This window comes from Manacus vitellinus, unplaced genomic scaffold, assembly GCF_001715985.3.
Source record: "Manacus vitellinus isolate BGI_N305 unplaced genomic scaffold, ASM171598v3 scaffold_39_pilon, whole genome shotgun sequence".
Taxonomy (NCBI): domain Eukaryota; kingdom Metazoa; phylum Chordata; class Aves; order Passeriformes; family Pipridae; genus Manacus; species Manacus vitellinus.
Genome location: NW_021940534.1, coordinates 1871604 through 1887562, shown reverse-complemented (window position 1 = coordinate 1887562; position 15959 = coordinate 1871604).

Here is a 15959-nt window from a genome sequence, read left to right as displayed (position 1 = left end):
ATATGGCTTCTGAGATTACAGAAGGAGCCTTGTGATGGAGGTAGCCATCATTTGCATCTTGACCTGACAAACGAGCACATGTCAAGAGAAGAGTTTGCAGATTTACCAGACTCCACCTGGGCATGGAAACGGTGATGGTGTGGCTCTTATGCAATGATGTGGATCCATGTGGTCCAAGTGGGGTGATAATAAAGTCAATACACTGAACTGAAATATTGGTTTGGTGAAATGTGTTATATAAAAATTAAGGAGACCAAGAATACCTATCAACTCTTCTCACATATTTCCCTGCAAGTGGTTTCCCATAGTGCATTACCTGATGTTTTGTCAAAGCCTGCCGCTAAAAGTACCAAACGATGGGTCTTCCATCACTTCCCAAGGGACAGTCTTCCGTGACCAAATAGATCTAGCTGTCAAGAAGGATTCTTTTATATATATACTCAGCCTAATTTTTCCTTTTCTTAATTTCATCCCATTACTCTTAGTTAAACCCATTCCTATTGTCCTAAATAATTCACCTCCCCCAGGAATTTATCCCCTCCGTGTATTTGTAGACTATTCTTTTGTCCCACTACAGTCTTCACTTAGTGTAGCTATCTATATTTAATTCTTTTAATCTCTCTTCATAAATTAGTCCCTCCAGCCATTGAGGGGAAGGGCATATCTGAGACGTTATTCAGTGGTGAGCTAGGATGCTCTGCTAGAGTCTGCAGATATTTAGAGCATGGAAAATGCCTAGGGGAAGCCTAAACATTCATATTACTTTTTTTTTCCCCCAAGTGTTTGAACTGCCATAGACAAAGTGATATTTCTGAAGGAGAAAAATACAACTAAAGATCTCTGTTTCATTCTCCCTTTTCTATGCCACTGTTGTAAATGTCTGCTTTGTCCTCAGTTAATAACCTCCATCACCAGCTGGCCAGCTCTTGCTTACAAGCTTCGCCTTCCTTTACACCCTAGCCTAGATATTCTTTATATCCATGTGGAAAGCAGAAAATCAGACAGCCATTGTGCAAATAGGTTAAACTATATAAGATAATAAATAAATGCACTGCTGCTGTGGTATGCTGGAGGTTTTGCCATGAGGCTTGAAGAAGCTGTTTACTTGTGATAGTTTGTATACTCGTGACAAAGTTATTGCTTTTCTAATGTACATAAACTCCCAGTGAAATAGGTAGCACCACTATCTTCTTACTCTACATACAGAATCAGACAAGAGCAGTACTCTTGCCCTTCCGACCCAAAATTAATGACCTGGAGGATTCAGAGTTATGAGTTAGATGCAAACTAATGACTGCTTTCAAAGGATAGTGTGTATGACAGAGCTGATAGCAAAGTCTCCCTTTAAGAGAAAACTGTATAATTTTGTGTGACTTACAAATCATTGTCTTTCAGTGAAGCTCTACATCTGAAGAAACTGAAGTGACTTATACCAGGAGGTGAGAATGGTGTGGTCTTTGAACCCAGGTTTGTTTGTTTTTTCTTTAAAGAGTAGGTTTTGTTGCTATTACTTGTACTTTATGGCACTTTTCCTGTGTAGCTTAAATACTCCTTTACCAGCCAGTGGGATTTTATATTAAAACTTACATCCTACGACAATCTTAGAGTAACCATCAGTATTTGTGAAAGGGACTATAAGATTATTTGACTTTTGTGTTGAAAAAGGATTTTCAATTGCTTTAAATACATCCAAAAACTTGGAATTACTGGGTCTGTGCACTGGAATAATTTAAATATCTAAAAGAGAAATGCAGAATCCAGCACATGAACCAGTGCCCATAATTGGCTCTGATACTTCAGCAATTTATTTATTTTACTCTACAGCTGACTTAATACCATAAAATGAATTCAGAACTTGCCAAAATGCTTATTGCAAAAAAAGTCAAACAATTCATATTTGGTTCATAGAAACCTGAAAAACATTAAAGACCAATAAATGAGGTCTTCTGGAGGATATGAAAATAAACAGACCCATATGTTAATGTGAAACAACTCAGTCTTTAGCCCAGTGGCTATTATTTTTTTCTCTTCACATTGTGACAACACATAGAACACTTCTGGTTATAAATGCTGTACAAGCATAAAACCCTAAATAATCCTTAACTCAAGAGTTTTTACACTAAGGAAAGTAATCGGACCACAGGAAAGCTAGGGTTGTGTTTACACATGTACAGGGAAAAAGAGCATCAATGGCATGCACAGGGTATCCTGTGAGTGCCTTCTTTCTCTCAAGTATTCCTTCTTTTCCACCACAAAGCCCATTTGTCTGCTCAGTGACTAGACCAGTGGCATAATGTGGCTGGTAGTGGCGATTTCTAGAGTCAGGAGATGTCCACAAAGAAGACTTCATCCACAAACTGTGAGAAGCTCAGATCCTTCCCTCTGGAGTCTCAAGGTCAAGATCCTGACACGGTATCCCTGCACATCAAACTGCTTTGTTCCAAAAGAGAAAAGTATACATTTACTTCTCTTGCTATGTTTATGGGTCAACCCGAGTACAAAATGTGAATATACACAGGCTGGAAAATCTATTTTAATCTCTAGGTTTGTTATATTTTCTTCTTTCATCATACTGCATTGCAAATTATTCTAGTTCTATTTCCCTGGTGTATTAAACTAGTGCATTGCCAAGTCTCAGCTCTCCATTCAGGTTCTGGCATCAAAGCCTTAGGCCAATTTTATTTCATTTGTATTTGCTGTCAGAGTAATGTCTTTATTCTAAAATGCCCTTCTTATATCAACTTCTCAGGTGGCTCGACAAAACTAGAAGGTGTGAGGAAGGAAACCCTCCCCCATGCCGCAGTCTGCTGTATTGCTTTTATGTTTTCACCCTCTCTGAGGGGGGAAATGTACAACACACATTGAGAAAATGGAGTTCAGGACGCCATTTAACAATGAAAGGGATATTTTTCTAATCTTAGCTATGCACTTGACCTGTTCCATTTTATTTATATTATATATATATATATGTATGTATGTATGTATTTAAAAAGCCCACACACACTTGTTTAAAAAACACTCAATTTGCTGTTGCTCTGGGTTCATTTATTTTCAACTGCAAGTGGCACATTTGCTCAATTACAAACAAAATTTTAGTAAAGCAGAGTGAAAATCTATCACATCCAATTATGATGACAATGCAGCGCTGTGCAGCTGAGGGTTAGGCTGGGACCAGCCACGCTTTTCTTGCGGCCATCAAAGATTGTGCTGGAGCTTTTTTTATGCGTGGGTAGAAAAGTGATTTAAGCTGGATGACAGGAAGCCCAAATCATTTTGTCATATTAAAGACTGTCAAGGACCCACCTCAGGATGGAAGTGTTTGATGTCAGATATAACGCCAGCGTTAGGCAAGGTAAGGACGGCTGTGAACAGGACATCTTAAACCATCAGAGGACAAGGGGAAGCATAAGAAAAAATTATCTGCTGGCATCACACGTTAAGCAGCAGCAGTACTTGATAATAATAGTTTTTATTCTTCTGTTTAAAATTCCCCATTGTGTCTGGCAAAGGGCACTTTGCATTCTAACCGCTTTTAGTTGCCAAGAACAAATGTGTCCTATCTATAAACTCATGTGCACTTAAACATACATAACCAAACATTTTAAATCCACTTGCTTACATACACATCTGCCTGAAGCATCCATGCATTGGCAACACCGAGGACACTGAAATCCCTGGGTCACATACTTTAGCAAAGATCTCAGCAAGCAGCACTACAGCCTGTGGTGCAACAGGAACCGTGCCATTTCACATCCCCCTCACACTTTGTTTTCAGAACTAATGATTCTCACCCCTTTAAAAACAATAAAGATTTGGGTGGTACAAAATGCAGATGCTTCCCAAGCACAAACACATGTATACAAGTTTTGAAGGCTACTCCCCATTAAGTGCTTTGTTTTCGGATAGTTTAATCTGTGTCCTTACTGGTTTAAGGCAGAACAATGGGTTTCTCAATTTAGGAATGTGCGTGTTAAAAGCACGGATCAGATCAGACCTCTGCACCAAAGCAATGAGTTTCATTAGGGTATTTGAAATAAATCTAATCTACAGAAATAATCACCACATTTTGGATCCCAAAAAATATTGTATCTTAGGAATGGAGTATTTCAGAAAGTATTTGAGCACTCCCAGCAATAGCACTCAGGAAAAAGAAACCTCAGTTCACTGTATTGCTAAGCGAATGCAGCTGATTGCTCCCTTTGCAGGTGATGACGATTCAAATTCCTCAAAAATTGTAACAGCTTCCAGTAATGCTTTCCTTTGACACCTCTGGGACAAACTTTTTCATTCATTCACTCTTTTCTCTGAAGATTTATGTCAAAATTAGAGATGAGTAAAGCCTGCTTCTTTCCTGGCTTTCCTTGCTTTTCCCCACAGCTCTGCATTATTCTTTACTGAAAAAGAACAAGTCGAGATGAAAGAAGAAGTCAAACCAACTGAAAACAAAACTATCAAAGCAGGTCTTGGTAAAATAAAAACAGAAAAAGTCTAAAGCAAAAGATGACTTTTTCCCCCCCATTTTGTCAAAGACCTGTTTTTGACACAGGCTGGGGAAGAGCAGAAACCTCTCTGCAGTCTACCTACATATTGCTGTCTGAATGCATATTCATATTTCAGATACCATAGGGACAGATGTGAGAGAAGGGAGACTTTTTACAGCAATTGGTTGAGAAAAATTATGGGATTGAATAAAATTTTCTTTGGGTGTGCAGATACATAAATGTAGTAAGCATTTATAATATTTTCTCTTTACATATTATTCAGACAATAATGTTTTGATTCGCTGCAAATTACAGAAGACTTAAAACACTAATTTTAAAAAACTTTCCCTGACTGCCTTTATCACACACACACACCACACTCACACTTTTTTTCTGTACAATAACCCCTCTTTCTAGTGATCTTCATAAGAATATTTGCTCAGAGATAGGAAGCCTGAGAGGATGCAATGAAGGGCCACTCCTGTAGCTGCTTTTACCAGGGTCATAGAGGGGTTTATAGTGACAATTTTATGCTTCTTTTCTGGCCTTTATGCTTATCTGTGTGCTGTTTTTAAGGCAATAAACTCAGAGCGAAATCTAGAAACCACAAATTTGTCTATGTCTATAGGAAACAATATGCTATGGACATTTCTTCAGACACACAACATACGAGCCAGAAGCCATGACTTTAATGAATTCAGTATCAGTATTTTACTTATGTCAGATGAAAAGTTTGAGAAACAGTATCTAGATAACGGAATTTTATTGTTGTTTTGATACAAATCAACAATATCTCAACTCAGCCTGAGGTCAGTTTACCACAGAGCAAACTCCTCATCTCCCAAGCATCCTGGTACATATAAATTAAACATTCCCAGATCTGAGGTTATGAATGAAAACCAAGGTGGTTGGAAGTTAAATCAAATGTCCATATCAATCAAATATCCACTGTAGAACTGTCTCTGCTCATGTCTACATTTTAGTCAAGATTACTTTTGATATTCCTGTAAGTAGTAAGCAGCCACAGGAGCTATATTCTCATCTACTTCAGGAGAAGGAAGAGTTTTGGAAGAAGTGAGTATTCTTAATTTGGACACAGAGTTGCACAAAGGTAGATTTTTGGGCAGGCAAAGCAACAACTAAAGTTAGTGGCCAGACAACATCCAAACGCTCTTGAGAAGTATCTCCCATACTATTTACTCTGCACTGATTCTGCATATTTGAATGCTCCTGTTACAATCCAAAATAAAGAGTTATTGTGGAACTCGGGGAAGAAACAAGATACCAGAGGGAGTCATGAGTGATGGGGTAAGGAAATTGCCAGGAGGAAAGCACCTAGACAAGGGAAGGGGGTTGGAGGGACCCTGGGCCAGCATCATAGGCTAAGGGGGAAAGGTGGAGGTGGTTGCTGAAGGAAAGACCTGAACATTCCCCACCTAGGACATGGCTTGAGACTGACATGGTCCAGAAGATGACAGGAGTGAGAATAGAAGCAGGGCCCACCAAAAGTGTCAGTGATCCCTTTCTATACCAAAGGTATAAGGGAAAGTCTTAGGACAAGTATAGCCCAGCACTGAGTTTGAATTAACACCATGGTCACCAGGTTTCTGTTCTCTTGGAGAGTGTGTGCCCTTCCACACTGGACAAACTTGTTGTGCCCAGCTGCCCCAGACCCTGGGGAGTCAGCCCAACCAATGTGACCCTTTGTAGAGTTAAGAAACAGCCTGGCCAGCTCTGCTCCCGTGGGGTTCTCACAACACACAACAACCTCACTAAGGTTAAGAAAGGCAAAAGGCTCAGACTATGCTGGATATGCTTAACCTGATCCTTCTGTCAGGAAAATAAGAGGCAGAACAAACAATGGTGAGTTTATCAGAAACAAGAGATGGTTTATTGAGAAAGTGTTCAACAATTGCTTCTTTGAAGGAATTTGGAACCTCGCCCCTTCAACAGTGCCGCTTACTATCCGCTCCAAAATTAGATTGGCAAATCCCTCCTAGCCTTTTCCTACCAGGAAGACTATCTACTCCACCCATGAACCCTGAATCCCAAGTACGTGATATAAACTGACAACTGATAGTCAATAGTATTGGCATACCCACTCATCAAAGCTATTTGCACAACAGGAAACATCCTGTTTCAGTTCATCATTGTGTAATTCAATGCCACGTTGTTAGAGATATGAGGAAAATTTCCATAGGAAGAGAGATTGAAAAGAACGCGACTTCTAGTTTAAACAAGCAAAAAAAATGGACTTGCTAGACTATGTGACACCAAAAAAATCTGCTTTTGAGTTATCTACTGTTTCTCACAATGAAAGAAAAAGAGAGAAAAAAATTTAAAGCATTCAATTGAAAACTGAAAAAAGGATTTATTTATTTATTTGTACTCTAAATGCAAGTAACTTCAGGATCTAACTGTCAAGTGATATGACTGCAGCCAAAAAAAAAAATCAGTAGGATTAGGAGTTTATCTGCTTACTAGGAATATATATCATTACAAAACTAACTTGCCAAACTATGTTTTTTTCTCCTACAGTTAGTAAACATAACCAACAACTGTTGAAAATCTCTGGAGTATTTTGAGGTAGTCAATCTGAAGATTTAAAGGGACTCATTGAAAACCACAGAAAAATCTAATTGTACCCCACTTGCTGTCTCATAATTCTACCTTACTGGCAATCATAATCAAAGTTAGCTGATAAAAAAAGCAGGCTGCTAAACATTCATTGATAAACACTGTAATGTTCAAACTTTGCTCTCACAGTTCATTAGCACAGTAACCCCTTGTTGCAATAAAATAATCAAGTCTATGTCCTTTTAGTTTTCCCAACATGAAAAGGTATTTTATTTTTTTGTAATATACTTACCTAATGAGCATATAAATCCTCAGACAACTCAAGCCATGTGCTACTGTAAATTTGGTCTCTGTACAAAGTTCTACTTGGATCCTGACAAATCTGGGCCAGACTCAAACAACCCTAATGCCCTGTCTCATCTGGGTTGCCCAAGCATTTAGACAGGCAGCCTCCTCCCTGTCAACAAAGTTTTTAATTTGGGTTTTCTGAGATGTGGTTCATCCTAGTGAATAAACACCAATTACTCACACATAGGAAAAGTCCCTGGAATAAGGTTCAATAAAGAAGCATGAAGGTCTGCCTTGCTGCCACCAGAAATAAGAAGTGAATCCCATACATTCACTTATTAGGATTATCCAGACTTCTGACTTCAGGGCCACCTTATTTTAGGATGTCCCAGCAGAGTTTAACTTGTCTTTCTAACAAAATACTTGGGCAGTGGGTCCTACAATTTCGCCTTTGCAAATATGTGCCAAATTTATCTTCCAGCCTTGAACTGACTTCCCCTAAACTCACGAGGTGAGCTACTGCATGTCTAACTGATTTAAATTCAAAGTCAGCAGCATGTATCTTCTGCAATCTGCATCTTTCTCACGGCTCACACTTCCAAAACACAACTTCAAGATATGGGTTAAAAATGGAGGGAGCTATTGCAAAATAAGTACTGCAGCTCATTTTACATGCCTAAGCCTGTGAAATACCTTCACTAATCTACCTCATACTTTCCATCAAGCAGTTCTACCAGATTTGTTAAAAAATAGATATGCAAATTTTAGGTAGAAAGGAGTTTCTTTCAGGAAATTGAACATAAGGGATATCAAAAAAAGACTTGATTGTAAAAAGACATTAATTCAACTGCAACGGCTTCCTAAATTCAGAGTATTAGATTAATGCTTTATAAGCACATTATCTACAACTTAATGTAAATGCTGTAACAAACTGAAATTCAGAGATAGAGACTGTTCACAGGTTTGGCTTGGACCCCATCCACAGAGGCTTTATTAATCAGCACAGAAAGTTTAGTCTAACCTTTGCCAGCCAGTTCAAGGTAGAGAAGCTTCCCGAAAGACAACATAAATGTCTTTTATCCTTGTAGACATCTAGCAGCTCCATCTGCTCCAGCCATAGGGCTGTGTCAGACCTTCCCATGTCACCTCATCACTGCTGATGTGCAAGACCATCTGAGCCACGACCAAGGCATCACTGCTGTGGGTGCAAGAGCAAGCTAAGCTGAAAAGCAGTCTGTATCTGTCACTTGGAAAAAAATCAAAAGGCAAAGCTCTGTATCACTGGCAAGACCCCCAAAGTGCTGCAAGACATGCACACACTTCACAGCACAACAGCAGGGACATTCCAGTCTCAAGCTTTGCCCTCCATCTCAGCTACACCAGCTAGAGCTCACCTGTCTCTTTTTACCTTTCTGTAGCCCAGCACACACAAGAACAGCTGAATCAGGAACAAGCAGAGAATTGCTTTTTAGCAGCATTACAAATGTTAACCTAAACAAACCAACAAACAAAAAAACAACACGGCAGTAATAGCGATGAAGCCACAGCACTTTATCATAATCCTGTCTAACAAGACAGGGAATTTTTGTCAATATGTTTCATGCTCAGAAAATGTACTGCTCAGCGCTTTGACACTGTACTAGCCAAACACATTTTATTTTAGTGGGGAAAGGTTCTTTCATTTAAAAGCACATGTTAGATCCAGATCCATGTCCTCCTATAGAAACTTCCTGACTCATTCAAACTGGGACACATGGTTGTGCCCACACGAATGTAGTGCACTGGAAGAAAGCACCAAGCATATGGGCAGAAAGTCCTTGAAACAATTTTCAAGGACATTTACATGACAGAATATTAGGAACCTTTTTTAAAGAATTTATTCACTGAGAGCCCTCAGAGGTCTGGCACAGAGACATGTAATTGTATCCCACAACAGATTAGCAGTGGAGACAAGTGTCAGGCCTCTACAAGCGACCAGTATGAGCAGTTCCAATGACAAGGCAAACCTATTCCTGGTGCACAGTTATGAGATAACTTACCAACTTGAAAAATGTCTTCTGAAGCCAGACAGTGGGGTTCTGAGTTATGCCATGGAGTTTTACAGTTTGTACACTCTGCAGAGTGCAACTCCCCTTTCAGTCATTCTCTGGATCACACACTTCTGTGAGCATCTTACAAGTCCCTGGTCTACTCTAGATTTCACACATTTCTCTCTCTCTCTCCTAGGTTATCTTTCCACATCTCTAGCAACTTCCATAGCAACTTCAATTCTTTCATATTGCAGATCTTTTCATCTTTAATATCAAACTTTATTTTTTTTGCCTTTTTTTTGTATTTAATGAACTGAAAAGTTTTGTAAGATAAACTTTCCTTCTTTATTCTGAAGACACTATAATTACCAAAGAAGGGTGGATTTTTTAAGTCTCACAGACTCTAACACATTACTTGCATTATTTTTTTCCTGGATATTCCACTGTGATTTATTCAAACTATTTCCACGGAGGTCCTTAACTTTTTTTCACCATTTATATTTGAGTTTGAGCTATCTACCTATCTGAATTTATCAAGTTACTCTGAAGTACCTTGAAGTCTTCAGGAGCTTTGAATAACCTGAAGGTTTTGGTATCAGCTAGAATATTGCTGGGTGATTAATGAAAATGTTAAGTAACAGCTCTCAAGAAAAGAGCATTAAGCAGCACATCCCCATGGATAAAGTACCTACGAAAGTCAAAAGCCAGAGTCAGTCTTAAGCCAAGTTTAGCAGTGGCAGAGACAGGTTTACCATACACTCTCAATTTTCTTCCAGTATCTACAGCTCCTGTAAACCCATCTAGTGATGCTGTTCTATCAGTAACTAATAATTCTACCTCGAATTAAAGTTATTTTTTTCTTCATTTTTACTGGACTTGCAAAGTTCTTTCACCCTCCAATGGTTCCAATGAAGGGAAAGGTCTTATTGTGCAGCTGTGCAGAGAGACACCAGGACAGCAGGGTTTGGGCCAAAGGCTATGAAAAGCTGGGAGTATGGAATTTATTCTACAATGAAGCAGCATCAACTCTCAAGCAATCAGTGATAGCTCCCAAGAAATCATTCGATATCCTCCTGAGAGTGCTGTGGGACTGCAAGGGTGAAGCCCTGAGGATGGAGCTGCTGCTGCCTGCCCACGCTGGCAGCCTTTAGTGGGCTAACAGCCTGCCACAAGAATACTTATGTGAGATAGCCATAGTCTTTAAAATTGGATAAGAAAGAATAGAAGGGAAGCAGCGTAAAATGTCACATCCAGACAAAAGAACAAACTAAAGGGATTTCCCCCCCCCCTTACAGCAGGAAAAAAAGTACCCAGAGGAGCTTCTTATCCTTTCCTCCATCATTTTTTTTCCTTCTCAGGTTTCCTTCACGCACGGAAATAATTCTCTGTTGACACCTATGCAACCACAGACACATCAGCACGAGCTGACTGGGTGGAAAAGAAAAAAAATATTTACCCCTAGCATTTCTGAGATCTGCTGCATTGCCATTACTGCTGTGATTTATCAAGGCCTGTTACACATTTTAGCTCAAGCTTCTCAGTCACCCAAATGATTTCTTCTCAACAAATGAAAAACACCAATGAGCTGCTCAAGTTTGCAGGAAAGAGGGCGAAGGGGAAACAAGAAAGGCTGTCCCTCTGTCCCCGTCCCCCCTGTCCGTCCCCCTCCACCAGCATCTGCCTCGAAAATGGAAGTAATACAATGAGGAGCAAACAGCTGGAGACTGGATGCTGAGAGATGCTGGGGAACGACCCCGGGCATATGAAGCATCTCCACCGCCCCTCCTCGCCCACACATCCGCAGCCTCGGCTCTCTCCCGGAGCTCCCTTGTCTCCTCGCCGGTGAGGGGAGGTAGCCGGAGGGAGAGAGGGAGGGGGCGGGGGGGGGCAATGGCTGCAGAAATGCAGCCTCAGCAGGGAGACGATGCTGTCAGCCTCCAGAGCACTTCCCTGCGAGAGAGCAGATAAGAGGGAAAAGGTGAATGGGAACACTTGTCACAGCAGATGGCGGCTTTGATTTGCAGAAGAAAGCGGGAGGGGGGCGAAAAATAGGGGAGGGGCGGCCGTCCCTGCCCGCCCGATGCCCGCCGCTCCCCCCCGAGCCCCCGGCCCGCCGCCCACCCTGCCCGTGCGCCCTGAGGACTTGTTGACCTTCCCCGCAGACTTTGTAAGACGAAGTGAGGGGTTTCGGCAGCCCCGGCCGCCTTATACATTTTACTAACCCTATGCTAATTAGCCCCGTATTGATTTTCTTGAAAGGATTCAAGGATCAAATGGCCATGAATAGAGCTGGCAAAACCTAATCTACTAATGGATTTAAGAGAAATATAAAGCTCAAATAAAAATATCAATATTTGGGGGCTACTTAAGTGGTAGTTATTTTTAAAATACTTTCACAGAATTTCTCTATTCCACTGAGGTGGAAAAAATACAGTTATATTTTTTAAACATACTTGGGCAATAGCTCCAAACAACGTCTTTTGTTTTCTCCTTTCTTCTTCCCTTCCCTTCCCTTCCCTTCCCTTCCCTTCCCTTCCCTTCCCTTCCCTTCCCTTCTCCTTCCCTTCTTCCCTTCCCTTCCCTTCCCTTCCTTCGCCCCCCTTCCCTTCCCTTCCCTTTCCTTCCTTCCCTTCCCTTCCCTTCCCTTCCCTTCCCTTCCCTTCCCTTCCCTTCCCTTCCCTTCTCCCTCTCTCTTTTGCCATTGCTGACCTAGTATGAGTTGCTCATGACAGCCATGAGCCCGTGGTGGTTGGTTCAGAGCAGAGGCACTCCACAACACTAACCCACCTGCAGGGATCTCATTTTCTGCTGACATACCGTGCCTGTGCTTCCAGTAGCTGGAATGGCATTTTGTCCTTTTGCACCAGGTAAAGACTTGACCCTGCATCTTTTTGCACTGCAGTGGGGTGTTTCCTCGTGGTAAAACCCCTCCAAATTCTGCACAGTGCGTCCCAAGTTCACAGTGCTGGACTCCAGGGAGAGTGCCAGGAGGCTGCATAGCCTTGCTGAGGGATTGAGGAACATGGGTCCCACACTAACCAAGGCTAGCAACAGGCAACACGAGGACCCTTCTCTCTCCCAGCAATACATCTCTACCTGATGTAAATCACCATGCAGTCCAAGAGCCCGAGCCACAGACAAGGCTCACAGTGTGGCATGCACTGTATAAGCATAACACAAGAAAATGGTCTAAACTATGAAGAAATGAGACTTAGTGGGAGAAAGAAGACATCAGGCAAATGCAGACAGGAAGGAAATACAAGGAAATAATAGGAAAATAATAGTCAGCTGGACAGGCAGTCACTCCAGCACACTCACAAGCAGTTGTCTAGTTTTTTATAGATACCATTATAAAGGACAACTTGAAGGCGAGTTGGACAGCTGTAATAAGTCAAGTTTGGATCTGGCTTCAGGGGATGCAACTTGAGCACAAAAGGCAACAGGAAAGAAAACAGGCAGACACTTGTTTGAAACTTTAACAAGGCAACAGGGAAGAAAACACAGAGGCCTTTGTTTGGAAATTTAACAATAGAGCAATAGGCATCAGAAAACTCTTTGACTGGAGGTGGAAGCAGATATTTCATGAGTATGTGATCATAGTGAACCAGTGATGTTCCATCTGGGAAATCGGGCCTTGAAAACTGAGATATGTAACTGATTTCAATGTAATGTGGGAAGACAAGTAAGTGGAGGGAATCCCTCAACACTGACTGGGATGGCCCACACAACAAGCCATAGAAAACTTGGATCCTGCTGGTCAAGTGATTTGGTGTGTTAGGACATCTGTGTAGGTAGGTGACCTGATAACAGCATGTTCTCAAAGTTTCAGAAGGTCACAGAGCTCAAAAAGATAATCTTAAAATGGAGACTACCAAATTTGTTATGCAGACAATTACACTGACCCTAATTGCATTGTTCTTCTCCTAGGCATAAATACAAAGTAGCAGATCTGAACCAAAGCACAGTTTGTGCTAAGAACAAAGTCAAAGCTGGACAAAATTGTAGCTGTGATCAAGTGAGCAGAAATCTCAAGTGTGTCTCCCCTACCATTGCATTAGAGAAGGCACTATACCAGCTGCCTCCCAAATCTCTCTCCAAGCTGTTTTCTCTCAGTGACTCAAGATCAAATGTGCACAGTTCACTAGTAAAAAGATCATTATTTTAACTGTCAGCAACAGCCTCAGCCTGTGCTGCCATTCTGTCTCACACACCACTAACAATCAAAGCTGTCCAATTTGAAATTAGCTGTCAGTCCTCAGGATGTTGGGTGTGTCAGAACAAAATCAAGCAGGGCATCCCACACTGGGTTGGGTATTCAGCACTTGCCAAACAAAAAAATAGTCTTTTCTCCATTTTAGTTAGCACGGTGAGCAAATATGCCTTTAAACCAAACCTTTCACACCTAGGTGATATAATAAGGTGGATTTCTGTATTACTGTTCCTGGCATACAATCATTCTCGAAAAACTGGAGTCTGCTGCCAAATGAATTTGTCTGTTTCCATGTGTTCATTGTTTTATTGATAAAACTCCTTTTAGCTCTGAGTGGCTGCCATTAGATTGCATAGTTGTCTAAATTCTGAGGTGTAATGATTTTACTTTTTTGCCCCCAGCAGCACGACTGCTCTCTGCCCCTCAAGAAGTAACACTCGCTGCACGTCGCACAGCTCCAAGGCAATGCGTTGCTCCAGAATGCCTTAGCAGACAGAATTCACTTCAAAAGAGTTACACCAGCCTAAAATCTAAGCAAGGCAAGGCAGGTCAGAGCCATTGGGTTCCTGATAATACACTTGTCACCTTGCAATGTAATCCATCTGTTTGGCATCTGTTCCATACATCAAGCCCTCACAGTACGGTATACTTGGGCTCTCAGACTGGTACAATTCTTGTCCAACAGAAAAGTTCCAACCTCAACTTCCCCCTTCAAGCCACCATTTTCCTCTCAAAAATCCCCTTAGAAAAGTTTCTACAGTCTTTCTTGCTTCTATAACTAGGGCTAAAATTCACCACACTTCTGATTCCTGGATGTGATAACACTAGCAGGCCTCAAATAGACTTTGTTCACTGCGACAAGGAGACCTCTACCTTCGAGACAAAAGTCTCGACATAGTTGAGACATAGTCTTCCCTAACAGGGCCTATGCCTCAGAGCATTTAGATTCTGCACCCACCCCATTTATGGTCAAGAGGTTCTGCCATATGAATGAAAAATGACATGTATTTTGAGTTATTAGAGGGTTATTTCATTGCTTTTTCCACATATGGCTTCTGGTGCTCACAAAGGGACCATCACAGTTCTGGAAAACAATGCCATCAAAATGCTCATGTTGTTCAGCAACTGTGACTCCTATTTCATGGGACTTCAGGTTTTGCAGACATTTGGCTTTCTCAGGCTCAATCCAAATCCAGGTTTTGGAAGACAAGAGCTGACTGCACATGAAATCAAAACGATAATGGTGGCAGGAAATAATTGGGGGAGATGGCAAAAGTGATGCTCGCCATCTGGATGGAGGGAAGCCTTGCCCTTTGTTGCCCGGCTGGAGAAGGCCTCCTGGATTTCCAGATGCTTTTGAATGTTCCAGTGGCAGCAGGAGCTACGAGTGTTTATTTCCCCTTCTCCTATCTGCTTGGTGAGGAGATTTCAACCTCTTGTCCTGTTGGACTGTGTCACCATTGTCTGTGCTTTTCTCATCTCCAGACTGGATCGCTGCCATGTGGTCTGCTCAGCTCTACGTCTGAGGACCACTCAGAAACTTCAGCTAATTGCAGTATGCAGCTGCCTGCTTACATATCCACATTTCAGACACAAACCATAGAGCGCAGATGGCACACAGGCTGCGCCAATTTTCAGTTCATTTCCAGGTGCAATTCAGGCCTTAGTTTCTAAATCTCCTTGTGTTTTGAACCTGCTCATCCACCAGATACTACCTCTGCCTGTGAACACTAGGTCCACCATGGAGATGAGCTGAGGCATTTGAACTGAAAATCCTTTGAGCAGCGCATTTGGAAGTGGCTTTTTTTTTCTCAGCAGAAGGTGGCCCACAGCTCTTGAATTTGCTTCCTTGTACAGCAAACCTTCAGGGCACATTGCAAAACTTGTCTCTTTTGTTAAGCTGTAGTTTAAAATATTGGAGTGGGCTGAGAAGGGAGGTTTCGATGAGGACACTTTCACTTTCTTTGTTGTCATGGCAGTATAATTCAGTAGGGAGTATGAGGTTTGATTTGTTTTTATTTTAACTGTAGCTAACGCAATCTAAGATTGTGCACAGCATAAATGAAATCAAATAAATAATTACAATTGCTTCAGGCCAGTGCTGTTTACTGGAGAGCCAGGGAAGGAAAGACAACAATCATGTATTTCCAGAAAGGATTAAGTAGGTATGGCCAAACAAAAGGGAGTAAACCACATTACCTCCCATGGCTCAAGCTATGGGATTCCACTGATTACTGCCCTTGCAAGTGGATTCTTGGGGTCTTATGTGTCCTTCAAGCTCATATTGAGAGTTCACTGCAATATGTGAGTGTTGGTCTAGGGGGGAAAGGATAGAGATACTGACCAAAACACAGTGTTAAAAGAATCCTAAGC